Genomic DNA, 11,780 nt, shown 5'->3' on the forward strand with positions numbered 1-11,780 from the left:
TCTTTTTCTACTTCCCATGTAGATTAGATCCATATAAGTCTCTCTTAGTGTCCTCATTGTTGTCTAACTTCTCTGGGACTGTGGTTTGTAGGCTGGTTTTCATTGCTTCATGTTTAAAAATCACCTATGAGTGAATACATGTGATAATTGTCTTTCTGTGTCTGAGTTACCTCACTCAAAATAATGTTTTCTAGCTCCATCTATTTTCCTGCAAAATTCAAGCTGTCGTTATTTTTTCTGCTGTATAGTACTCCATTGTGTAAATGTCCCACATTTTCCTTATCCATTCTTCAGCCGAGGGGCATTTGGGTTGTTTCCAGGTTCTGGCTATGACTAACAATGCTGCTATGAACATAGTTGAGCATATGTCCTTGTGGCACGATTGAGCATCCTTTGGATATATACCCAAAAGTGGTATTATTGAGTCTTGAGGAAGATTGTTTCCTAATTTTCTGAGAAATAGCCACACTGACATCAAAAGGGGCTGTACCAGCTTGCATTCCCAGCAGCAATGCAGGAGTGTTCCCTTTCCCCCACAACCTCTCCAGCATAAGTTGTCATCAGTGTTTTTGATCTTGGCCATTCTTACAAGTATAAGAATGGAATTTCAGAGTTGTTTTGATTTGCATTTCTCTGGTGACCGACTAAGGATGTTGTACATTTCCTGAAGTGTCTTTTAGTCATTTTAGATTCCTCTGTTGAGAGTTCTCTGCTTAGGTATGTACTCCATTTTTTTTATTGGATTATGTGTTCTTTTAGTGACCAATTTCTTGAGTTCTTTGTATATTTTGGAGATCAGACCTCTGTCTGATGTGGGGTTAGTGAAGATATTTTCCCATTCTGTGGGCTGTCGTTTTGTTTTGTTGACCATGTCCTTCGCTTTACAGAAGCTTTTCAATTTCAGGAGATCCCATTTATTAATTGTTTCTCACAGCATCTGTGCTACTGGGATCATATTTAGCATTTCACCCACAGCTCCACACCATATCCCACCTACTGGAGAATCCATGGCTTTATTCGATGTCTGCCAGCTCTTTCTATATCATCAGCACATCACACTTCGACTGGGAAGGATCTAGGTTTGTTTAAGTCTATGAGAAAACTAAAGTTCAAAGCAAATTCAATCTTGCTTAGGGGCACATTGTAAAGTAACAATTCTTGATATTACATGCCTCATCCGATCCATTTGAGAGCATGGGAAAGCACATCGTTATGTGTGTCACTGTCCCAAGAGACAAAACAAATCTGAAACAGCTAAGGCATCTTTTAAAATGCACCAAGCTCGTGGGAAAAGTCTCACACGAAACTTTAATTTCCTGTACATACTCCTGTCAAATGAAACTGTTTCCTGTACACCACGTCTTTAACCAACTGGTCTTCTTCTTCTTCTTTTCTTTTAACCTAGATGGTCTCTGAGACCTAGAGAAGGATAGAGATGGCTTGTGAGTTCTCTCAAGAGACAGAGAGCTTTCTCTTCTCCTGTCTCTAGAAACTGAACTGCTCAGGCTTCCAGAGACGCTTCTCCATGGAGAATTGCGCCGAGTTAGCAGACTCCTCCTAGGTAGTCATCTCAAGGGGGACGACCCAAGAGGGAGGCAGGCCATGATTTTGACATCTCTTTTCAATCACTGGACAGTTCCACATAGTGTTCTTCCATCTAGCTTGCAGACAGCATCAGCAGCATCTCAGGGATCCTCAAACTCAAGGAAAGCAAAGCCAGGAAGGTTTCGAGCAATCCACACACTCCGGAGTGGTCCATAAAAGCCAAAACCCGTTCCAACGCAGTCTTGTTCCCATTGTTTTCAAGATTAGCTACATAAACTATGTTGGGGACCCTTCCCCAACTACCTCAGTTGTGGATGACCCTGGGTAGTGCCACAGAAATCAGGACACAGGGGATGCAGAGTAGGAGATACAACTGCATACTTTATTGCAAAGCCAGTGCTCTTTTATAATACTCAAATCATGATTCAAGCTAGGTTCTCATAATATTTGGAAATAGTTACAGAAACTAACAACTTTGTTACAAATTATTTCAAGAGTTTTGTGCCTTCTTTAATCTAAACAGGGAGCCTATTGTTATGGGAATAACTTTTGCCATTATATAATATGTAGAAACACTTCCTCAGGAGGAGATAAACCACAACCTAATCGTAGCCTTTGAACTACAGTGCACATCTGTGCACTCAAGGACTGACTATTAGCAGGGCACTCTACCGATAGAAAAGGTTTGCCTCCTCCTTACCCGACCTGCCAAGCCTGTCAGCAAGAATGCTACCTCAAGTCAGCCTGCACAGAGTTTCTATGCACTTCAAAGCTAGTCCTCATAAAACCTTACAGTCCATTGGAGAGGAATCACGACGCATTTCGAGATCCTGGGTTCAAAGAGCCGAAGCTCAAATCCTAAGGTCCCAACAGGCCACCAGCTCTCTTCCCCCCTCCCCCCATCTCGGCTTCCACAGATGCTCTCTCTTCCCCGGTGTCCACAAAATGGTGGAAAACTATTTGACAGGAAAGGAATCTGACTCCAGAGAATGCAGCCACCAACGAGTGAAGTTCACCATGCAGGCATGTGCAAGACAGAGACCTTGCCCAAAAGGTGAAAACAACTCTGTTTGGACAGTTGGAAGATCGCAAAGCGCATGCGACAGTGTCTGGCACATCACAGAAGCTGGGGAAGGTGAGCACTTGCCAGTGTTGTTAACAATAGTAAGAGCCTGAGTCATCCCCCAGGCATCACTAGACACTAAGTGTGCTGCTTCTCCTGCCGTTAGAAGGAGACTTGGCTACCACTGTCTTCATCCTCGGAAGCACAGACATTCTCACTGACACTAAGGGAACGCTCTTAGAAATCAAAACATGAGCCAGATGCAAACACCAACATTTTAAGGGTTTGTAATTTTTTAAGTGGAATAGTTTTCTTTATGGTTTTGCTCTGTGTATTGGGGAAGACATGACCCTCGAGAGCTTCAGACTATTTCTAGTCTTGGTGCTAATGTAACTGTGAAGAATGTCGAGGGAAGAGGTTCACTAGAGTGTCCCCTCTCTCTCCGTTTCTCACAACTATGGATACAATCTGACCAAGCTGCCTTACACTCCTGCCACCGTGACTCCCCCGCCATGAGACCTTCACATTTGAAGGAAGGGGGAAGACCAGGTAGAAGAAGACACCTCAGGAAGGTGCAGGTGATGAGAACTGGAATCGCTCCCTCTTCAGTCTTTATCTTTGTAGCTCCTAAGTACAAACGTCTTGGAAAACTTGGCTTGGGAGCCTAGGGTTTAGGATATTGAATTGTTTTTCTCTATATATTTCAGCTAGTCAGCTCATCAGTAGTCTTGGTAAAGGTTTAAACTACATGTATTAGGGTTCTCTAGAGTCATAGAACTTACAGAATGAATGAATATATATATATATATATATATATATATATATATATATATATATATGACTTTATTGGACTGAATTACAGCCCAACAATGGCTAGCTGTGAATGATGGAATGTCCACCAGGTGGGGTGTCCCAACTGGTCTTCTGTATATGCTGGAACCCCAAAGACATAGACTCCAACACCAGTGAAGGAATGGATGTGCTAAGACGAGGGATCCTTTCCTGGTGTGAGAAGACCTTCTGTCTATCTGTTGCCTCTATGGGTTAATAAATAAAGCTGTTTTGGCCAGTGGCTTAGCAAAATAGGGCAAGGAGGGAGTTCCAAACAGATAGAAGAGGAGAGAGTAGGTGGAGTCAATGAGAAACCATGTAGCCACCACCTCCACAGGAGACAGATGCCCCCACCCGAGCCTGCTGGACCTTTGTGGGGAGGCTATGACCTTGTGGTGATGCACAGATTAATGGAGATGGGTTAGTTTAGGATATAATAGCTAGCTAGAAATATGCTTAAGCTATCGGCCAAACAGTATTGCGAATAATACAGTTTCTGTGTGATTATTTCGGGCCTGAGCGTCCAGGAACGAATGAGCAGCCTCCATCAACACCTTCCTTCTTCCACTGTCCTTATATAGGTTTCCAGAAGGAGGTGTGGTCCAGCATAAAGGTGCACCTTCCAGCTTCAAGATCTAGATCAAAAGCCTGTGCCTCCCAGACTTAAGGTCCAGATCAAAGGCATGTTGTCTTCCTGCCTCACGATCCTGATCACAATAACGGCCTCCATTTCTGGGTTGGAATTTATTCCAGATATAGTCAAGGTGACAACCAAGAATAGCCATCATGCTATGCTAATCAGAAAACACTTGGTAAATGACAATGACAGCAAAATCATAATAAAATAATTTTTGCTTTGGTCTGGTTTTTCTTTTTTCTTTTATTTTTTTGTCTTGCCCACTAGATGGCAGAATGAAGCCACAATAGTCTCCCAAGTTTTAACATGTCAAACTATATTTTTGCTTGGTTCCTTTTATCTAGGGGGAAAGAAAAGTAAAGGTCGTACATACAAATACAGACAGTTTTCTAGTATATAAACGAGACGTATTGACTGGAATACTGGAGCTGCCTTAAAGACCCTTCTCATGGTAGCATGCACCTATAACCACAGCTTTTAGGAGTCTGAGGAAGGAGGATGAATATCACAACACTAGCCTGATCTAAGCAGCTTCAAATGCATAGACAGACCATGTCTAAAAAGACCCCACCACCTTCCCAGTCCTTGTCTATCTGCATCTTCAGTACAGGCTTTAGCTTTTGTTGGCAAATTGATGGAGCTATCATATGACCCCACTCAGGTGAAACTCCCTTTGAGTACGGTGCTATGCTCACAGCTCCGGCCACTTCATCTCTACACGGAGATCACATACTTTCGCCTTCATGTTCTAAGGCAATTACAAATTTAGAACTCAGGGCTTAGGATATAGAACAGTGATGAGCAGGTACTTAGTATGTATGAGGCCCTGATTAAGTCTCCCACACACAAAGAAGGAGGGAGAAGAGGAGGACAGAGAGGAGAAGGGAAGGAGGAGGAGGAGGAGAAGGGGAAGAGGGCTAGTTTAAAGCACAGTGCATTAAAATAGCTTACCCAAAAAGAGATCTGAGTTGAACCCAGAGGTGCAAGACCTTGCCCACTTTCTCTTTATTGATGTTGCTACTACTTTCTCCATCTCCCACTTTTGGCCTAGGAACCTTGGAATAATCTACATTCCTAAACTAGAATCCTTATATTTTCAAAGTTTTGTTTGTGAGCCAAAACTTTAAACCTGCACATATTTTGAAGTATGTAAATCCTAGTTACAAATAGTCACTAGGAGGAGTTTGGTATACTTATCATAAAAATTAAAAATATTTTGTAGCCAGGCATGGTAGCACTTGCCTTTCATTCCAGTACTCAAGAGGCAGAGGCAGGAGGATCTCTGTGGATTCAAGGCTAGCCTATCTAGATAGTGAGCTCCAGGACAGCCAGGGTTTCATAAAGAGACCTTGTCTCAAAAAAAATAAGTAAATAAAGAGAAAAAGAAATAACTATATAATGAGATAATAAAAATCAATTTTCAGCCTGCTACCTCTGAAACTTGGAGGTGCCTCCCTCTTTCCTTTCTGTCACCACCATGCCATCCAGACTGAGGAAGACCCAGAAACTCCAGGGCCACGTGAGCCATGACAGCATTGGTAAACACCAGAAGCATCCAGGAAGCCCTGGAAACGCTGGAGTCAAGCATCACCACAGGATCTACGCTGACAAATGTCACCCAAGTGACTATGGGAGAGCTGGTATGAGCATTACCACTCAAAGGGTAACCAAAGCTCCTGCCAGGCTGGCGACATGGATAAACTGTGGGCACTGGTCAGTGAGCAGACACGGGTCAGTGCTGCAGAAGAAAGAACACTGGAGATGTTCCCGTCATTGATGTGAGATTGGGGTGCTACAAAGTTCTAGAGATGGGAAGCTCCCTAAGCAGCCTCTTGAAGGCCAAATTCTTCAGCGGAAAAACTGAAGAGGCAATGAAAGGTCTGGGAGGGGTCTGTGTCCTGGTGGCTTGAAGCCACCCAGGGGGAAAAAATCAGTTATTGACATGAATATTTAAGGCATTTGCTGGAGAGAGAGCTCAGAGATTAAGAACACTGACTTCTCTCCTAGGGGACCTGGGTTTGATTCCCTGGACCTACATGGCAGCTCACAGCTGTCTGTAACTCTAGTGCCAGGGGATTCAAAGCCCTCTCCTGGCCTCCACAGGCACCAGGCACACAAATGATGCATACACATATGTGCAGGCAAAATAATAAAACGAAGTAAATATTTTGCTATTTCATTTAGATAAAACAATAATGTTTAATCAAGTCAGCAATTTTGCATGTTTCATACAGTTTATTTTACATAGAAATGAAGAGGCATCTTTCATCTTTGAAGCCAATTTTAATTTATTTTACACACATATACACATCAACAGTATTAAATGAACCTGGTCACCACACAGATGAAATACTATAGCCATGTAATTAAAGGTATATATTTGATTTCTCTCTCTGATCCCCTTTTTTCTGTCTCCTATTTAGAAGTTCCTGACTCACACACCCACTCTACCATCTATCCTCTCATCCTGCCACATGCCTAGCATAACACTAGAATTAGGGTGATATCCAGAAACTACAGTTGTTCTCAAAGTTAGTACTCTACTCAGGAAGTATAGATCCCACACCAAGCGCCCTTAACTACTAGGTTAAAGAGCTATTTTCTGAACTATACACCTCAACTTCACCTCATCCAACTCAAATTGGACATTACTAATATAACTGGTTTTTGAAATCTCAAGGAAAGAAATAGTCCTAGTTGTATAATAAGTCCCAATGCAGTAAGTTCAGTAATACAAAAGACAAGAAAACGTAACTCCTCCAAGAATTACTAAGACTATAATAATGGCATCGAGAGAGGGAGTAAAATGAAATCCCAGACAGAGAACTTAAAGAATGACTATAAGTAATGTTCAAAGAATGAAAGAAGGAAATAAGCTCTTGATGAAGAACACATAAGCAGCTGAATGAAAGAATGAAGATCACGTAAAAAGTGAAAGAAATTCAACAAGATATAGAAATACTGAAGAAAAGAAAGACTAAAAAAATCCTCAATATGTCAAATAAAAAACCTCTGTGGGACATTTCACCAACAGACTATGTCAGGAAGAGGGACTTTCTAGCTTGAAGATGAGGAAAAGCAACTGGAGTAGTCAAGCAAGGACAAGGATGGAACATTAAGAAGATACCAGCAGGAATTTTAAGCTACACATGACACTCTTGCAAAACCAAACCTACAAGTTATAGGCATATAAAAAGAAAAACCTTGTTTTAAATGAACAGAAAATAATTTCAGGAGGCTGGAGCGATGGTTCAGCGGTTAAGAGCACTGTCTATTCTTGTAGAGATCTTGAGTTCAATTCCCAATAACTGCATGGTGACTCACAACCATCTGCAATGGGATATGATGCCCTCTTCTGGCTTGCAGACATAATGCACAGAATACTATATACTATCACAGAATACTATACATAATAAATAAATCTTTGTTAAAAGAAAATATTTCTAAAATGTAATTAAAAAATAAGGAGTTTGAACACAGGTTCCCTTAATGGGTAGGCAATACTTTCCCCAGAAAAAGTGAATTATTAAATGAAAATCCCAGAGCCTGACAAAAACTACCCCTCTGTGAGTTATTGACTAGGAAGTTTGTGGAGGTTCCCCCAAACAACACAAACTATTGTCATTGCTCTTGGCTGCCCAACATAGCTACGTGTTAAGACCTTATTAACATGTGTGTTAAGACACAACACACATTGGGTGCAGGTCATAGAGAAAGCAATCAGGAGGTGACATGGAAACTTCTTCCTTCCTGATGACTAGCTTTCACATAATCAATGAATTCACCCAGCAGCAGACTATGAATGCTAACCTGCCAGGTAAGATATACTTGCTCGTGCAATTATGGCATGACTGTCCCGGAGATAGCTAGTCACTTTCTGATTGGATTTGAAGCGGGATCCAGAGGAGGAAATACATGCCCAGTATTGTAAACACAGTACAAAGCACATGGTCAGGAGTTTATAGGCCCTACATGGGAACCTACTACTGTTTTGTTGTTGCTGCTGCTGCTAAATGATCGTGTTTTCAAACTTTCTTCCAGATAGTGAATATCCATAGACCAGTGCTACTCTCAACCTTGGTCAGAGAAGCCTTGTTTTGCAGACTTGGAATTGGTCAAAATACTGAGAATAAGTAACTGCTGAGTGTTCAGCCCTAAATGGAACAACAGAGCAACACCCCACACAACCCTAAGTTCAGGGAATATTGTAGAAGAGGAAACAGAAAGCATAAAATAGGTGGGGAGGAAGAGTACTGTGAAATGTCTTCGGGATATGACATGTCATTGCACTCAGGAATTCATAGCAGCTGGGGTTGCCTGCAGAAGACCTGAACAAGGTCAAACCAGCCGGCATTCCAGCATTGAAAGGAAGTTCACAAAGTGCCAAGCTATTTGCTGTTGATGGGGAATTAATCTTGTTTCAGTGTGGTCCTAAAGGTCACCGTATGTTCATAGGTTGCCCATGATCAGGGGATGTCCCCACACCCACGCGTATGTAAGTAGCACTAATTAGACTGGATGACTTATAAAAAAAAGGAGACAATGGAAGTGGGAGGAGCAAGGATTGGAAGGGTCTGGGGTGTAAGGGGGGATTTGAGTTAGATATGATAGATATACTTGGTAAACATGTATGAAATTGTCAAAGAATAAATTTAAAATATTCAAAAAACCCATATGGAACCCTGTTACTTTGTAAGCTACTTTAAAATAAAAAAGTTTAAAAAAATTAACAGAAATAAAGAACGATAAAATGAAATAGAAGGTATTACGTTTTTCCTGGTTGGAGAGGCCCCATCTCTGTGTTTACTTTAGTACTGTCGGTCAGGATGTTGCTGCAACGCCATCACATATATCCTGTGATCTGTAGAGCTGGTTCAAGGCAGCTTCATAGTTACCAACGGTGCTTACCTGAAGGCAGCTCAGTGATCTCCAGGTTCCTGGAACTGTCTGATTATCCATGCAATTGGTACATGATCATGTCGTGAATGAAGAGTCTGTCCTAAACTACAGTGCTCACCATCCTCCTCAACTCTTGCACACCGTCAGTTCCCCTGCGCCCAAATCTCAGCAGCCTATCTCTGAGTACAATGCTTTCTTCTCCTGGGCTGTTTCTTGGAGGCTCTGTTCCTTTTTAAACTTAATTAATTTAGATAGATAGATAGATAGATAGATAGATAGATAGATAGATAGATAGACAGACAGAGTTTGTGTTTTTGTGTGCACACATGCACATATTTGATGTTGGAGAGGATGCATGTGCCATGGTGCACACATGGACTTTAGAGAACAACTTTATTGAGTAAGGTTCCTTCTTCCGCCTTCACATGGGTACCAGAGATTGAACTCACCTGCCATCTCACTGGTCCTTTCTACTGTCCTTCTTACCTATGAGCCTGAGGACTTTATATAGGACGTACCCAGTATAGAGTAATTACGCCAACAATCCCTGCAGCTGGAAAGCAGTCTAAGGTGGTCTAAGAATGAACTAAGGGATGCCAGTGTATTAGAGCTTCATAAAGTGCTAGAGAGATTTAGGGCGTTGCTATTCCTGACATTCTTGATGACAACACCTTGGGAATCACCATCTCTCTGTTCCCTGGATGCCATGGAGTCCACGTTCTCCCCCATGAGTCTCATCTCATCACAGGGGCCAGACTTGGCTACTGCCATTCAGTCATGTGACCCTCTCCAGATTCTTACTGTCCTGTTTGCATTGCTCCTGGTGATGTTTCCCAACTGGATAGAGCTGCCAAGTGTGGAAATGACCCCTGCATAGATAGGAAGACAGGAAGATCTGCAAAAGGAAGAGGCTGGCACATCCCTTTGGTTCTAACATTTTATAAATGTATGTTTTCCCCTACAGCTAATCTTCATGATTCTCATTTCCATCAGAGACTAGAGTGATGGTTTACATCCTGTGGGTCTCAAACCCCTTGAGAGTCACATATCCCGGATATCAGGTATTTACACTGTGATTCATAACAATAGCAAGATTACAGTTATGAAGCAGCAATGAAATAATTTTGTGGTTGGGATCACAACATGAAGAACTGTGTTAAAGGGTCGCAGCATTTGGAAGGTTGAGAACCACTCTCCTAGTGCATAAGGCCAGGCTGACATGGGTCCTTTGTACATGTGTTTGTTCCCAAGTGGTTTTTTCCTGCTGACATGGTGTCAGAAAACGGTCCTAGAATAAATGAATGTTTGTGAGAAAACTCCCAAGACAAATTTTGTAACCTCAGTTTCTTCAAAATACAGAATTGCTCTTGGAATGTGCTTCGGTGCCCCTCCCGGGCGTAGAGGGAGGAGGGAGTTTGCTTCAGATTACAGCGGGCTGCTGTCGTTTGTTTATATGCCACGCGTGGCTTGTCCTTGTGAGGCTACACTTCACTCACCTGACTGTTCTCAGAGTACACACTGTCTGAGGCTTTGGATAAAGCTGGTTGTTACTTGAGACTCTAGTCCGCCTCATTTTGAGGCCTCATTCTCCCAGGTTCCACCGACTTTAGAGCAATAAACAAAGAGTTTTTGCAGTTTGGATATTCCTGTATAGTTTGCATTCTCATCCCCATGCACAGCAAACTGGGCTATTTTCTGCAAGAAATTAGTTAGGATATCCACAGTGTAGTGAAAAGAAACCTAGCCCGTCCTGTGCTGAGTAATTTATAAGGAATGGACACTTAGTTCTGGAACCTGGGAAATTTAAGCTTACGGTGCCGCTATCTGGTGAGTCATCTCAAGGGGGAAAACAAAGTCTTTTATTTCGTCAGGAATCCTGGGATTGCAGAGGACGACACTAGGGGGTTGATTACATTGGGGTTTTCCACCTAAGTTTTGGAGGAGATACTAACCAAGAACCTTACACGACAAATACAGATTCCCAGACACTACAGAGATTCTGGCCCTGTGGGTCGGTGTAAGGACGGGAAAAGTACTTCTTACAAACCCCTCGAGTGCTTCTGGTGCAACCCCAGGAGCCTTTGAGAACTCTGGCTCCAGAAAAATGAGCACGCTTCGCCAAACCTAGACACATTTCTGGTGGAAACAATGACATTCCTTCCACCGAGTGGCAAAGGTTCATTTATTTCATGTGCACTGGTATTTTGCTTGTATATACTCTCTGAGCCATCTCTCTAGCTGTGACCGCGTGTGTGTGTGTGAGTCTGCCCGAGTGCATGTATGTACACCACATACATATAGAAACTGCCGGGACCCGAAGGGGGCGTTAGAGCCCCTAAACTGCTGTTAGCAGTTGTGAGCCGCCAGATGAGCCGTGGTCCTCCCCCCCCCCCCCCCAGGACAGCCAATGCTATTAACTACAGAGCCATCGCTCTAGCTTCAGACGCCGCATTTGTGTACGCAGTTTGCCCTGTGGCCACTCAGAATGGGGGATGAGGGCAGGACTCTGCCGGGTGCCCCCTTCCGGGGAAAGGCCGAGAGAGAGCGTCCCGGCCGACCTTTGGGGTGACGGTGGCAGCAAACTTGCTTAAAGCGGCTCCTAGGGGGCTGGAGAGATGGCTCAGCGGTTAAGAGCATTGCCTGCTCCTCCAAAAGGTCCTGAGTTCAATTCCCAGCAACCATAGGGCGGCTCACAACCATCTGTAAAGAAGTCTGGCGCCCTCTTCTGGCCTTCAGGCATACACACAGAATATTGTATACATTAAATAAATAAATAAATAAATAAATAAATATTTTTTAAAAAAG

The 11,780-nt window shown here is 42.8% G+C and overlaps 2 pseudogenes; one reads left to right on the forward strand and one right to left on the reverse strand.

Annotated features, from left to right (window-relative positions):
• Nucleotides 1-1,331: 1,331 nt before the first annotated feature.
• LOC142843266 (serine/arginine-rich splicing factor 3 pseudogene) lies at nucleotides 1,332-2,366 on the reverse strand (annotated as a pseudogene).
• Nucleotides 2,367-5,553: 3,187 nt separating this feature from the next.
• Nucleotides 5,554-5,986, forward strand: LOC142839611 (large ribosomal subunit protein uL15-like; annotated as a pseudogene).
• Nucleotides 5,987-11,780: the final 5,794 nt, after the last annotated feature.

This window comes from Microtus pennsylvanicus, chromosome 1, assembly GCF_037038515.1.
Source record: "Microtus pennsylvanicus isolate mMicPen1 chromosome 1, mMicPen1.hap1, whole genome shotgun sequence".
Classification (NCBI taxonomy): Eukaryota; Metazoa; Chordata; class Mammalia; order Rodentia; family Cricetidae; genus Microtus; species Microtus pennsylvanicus.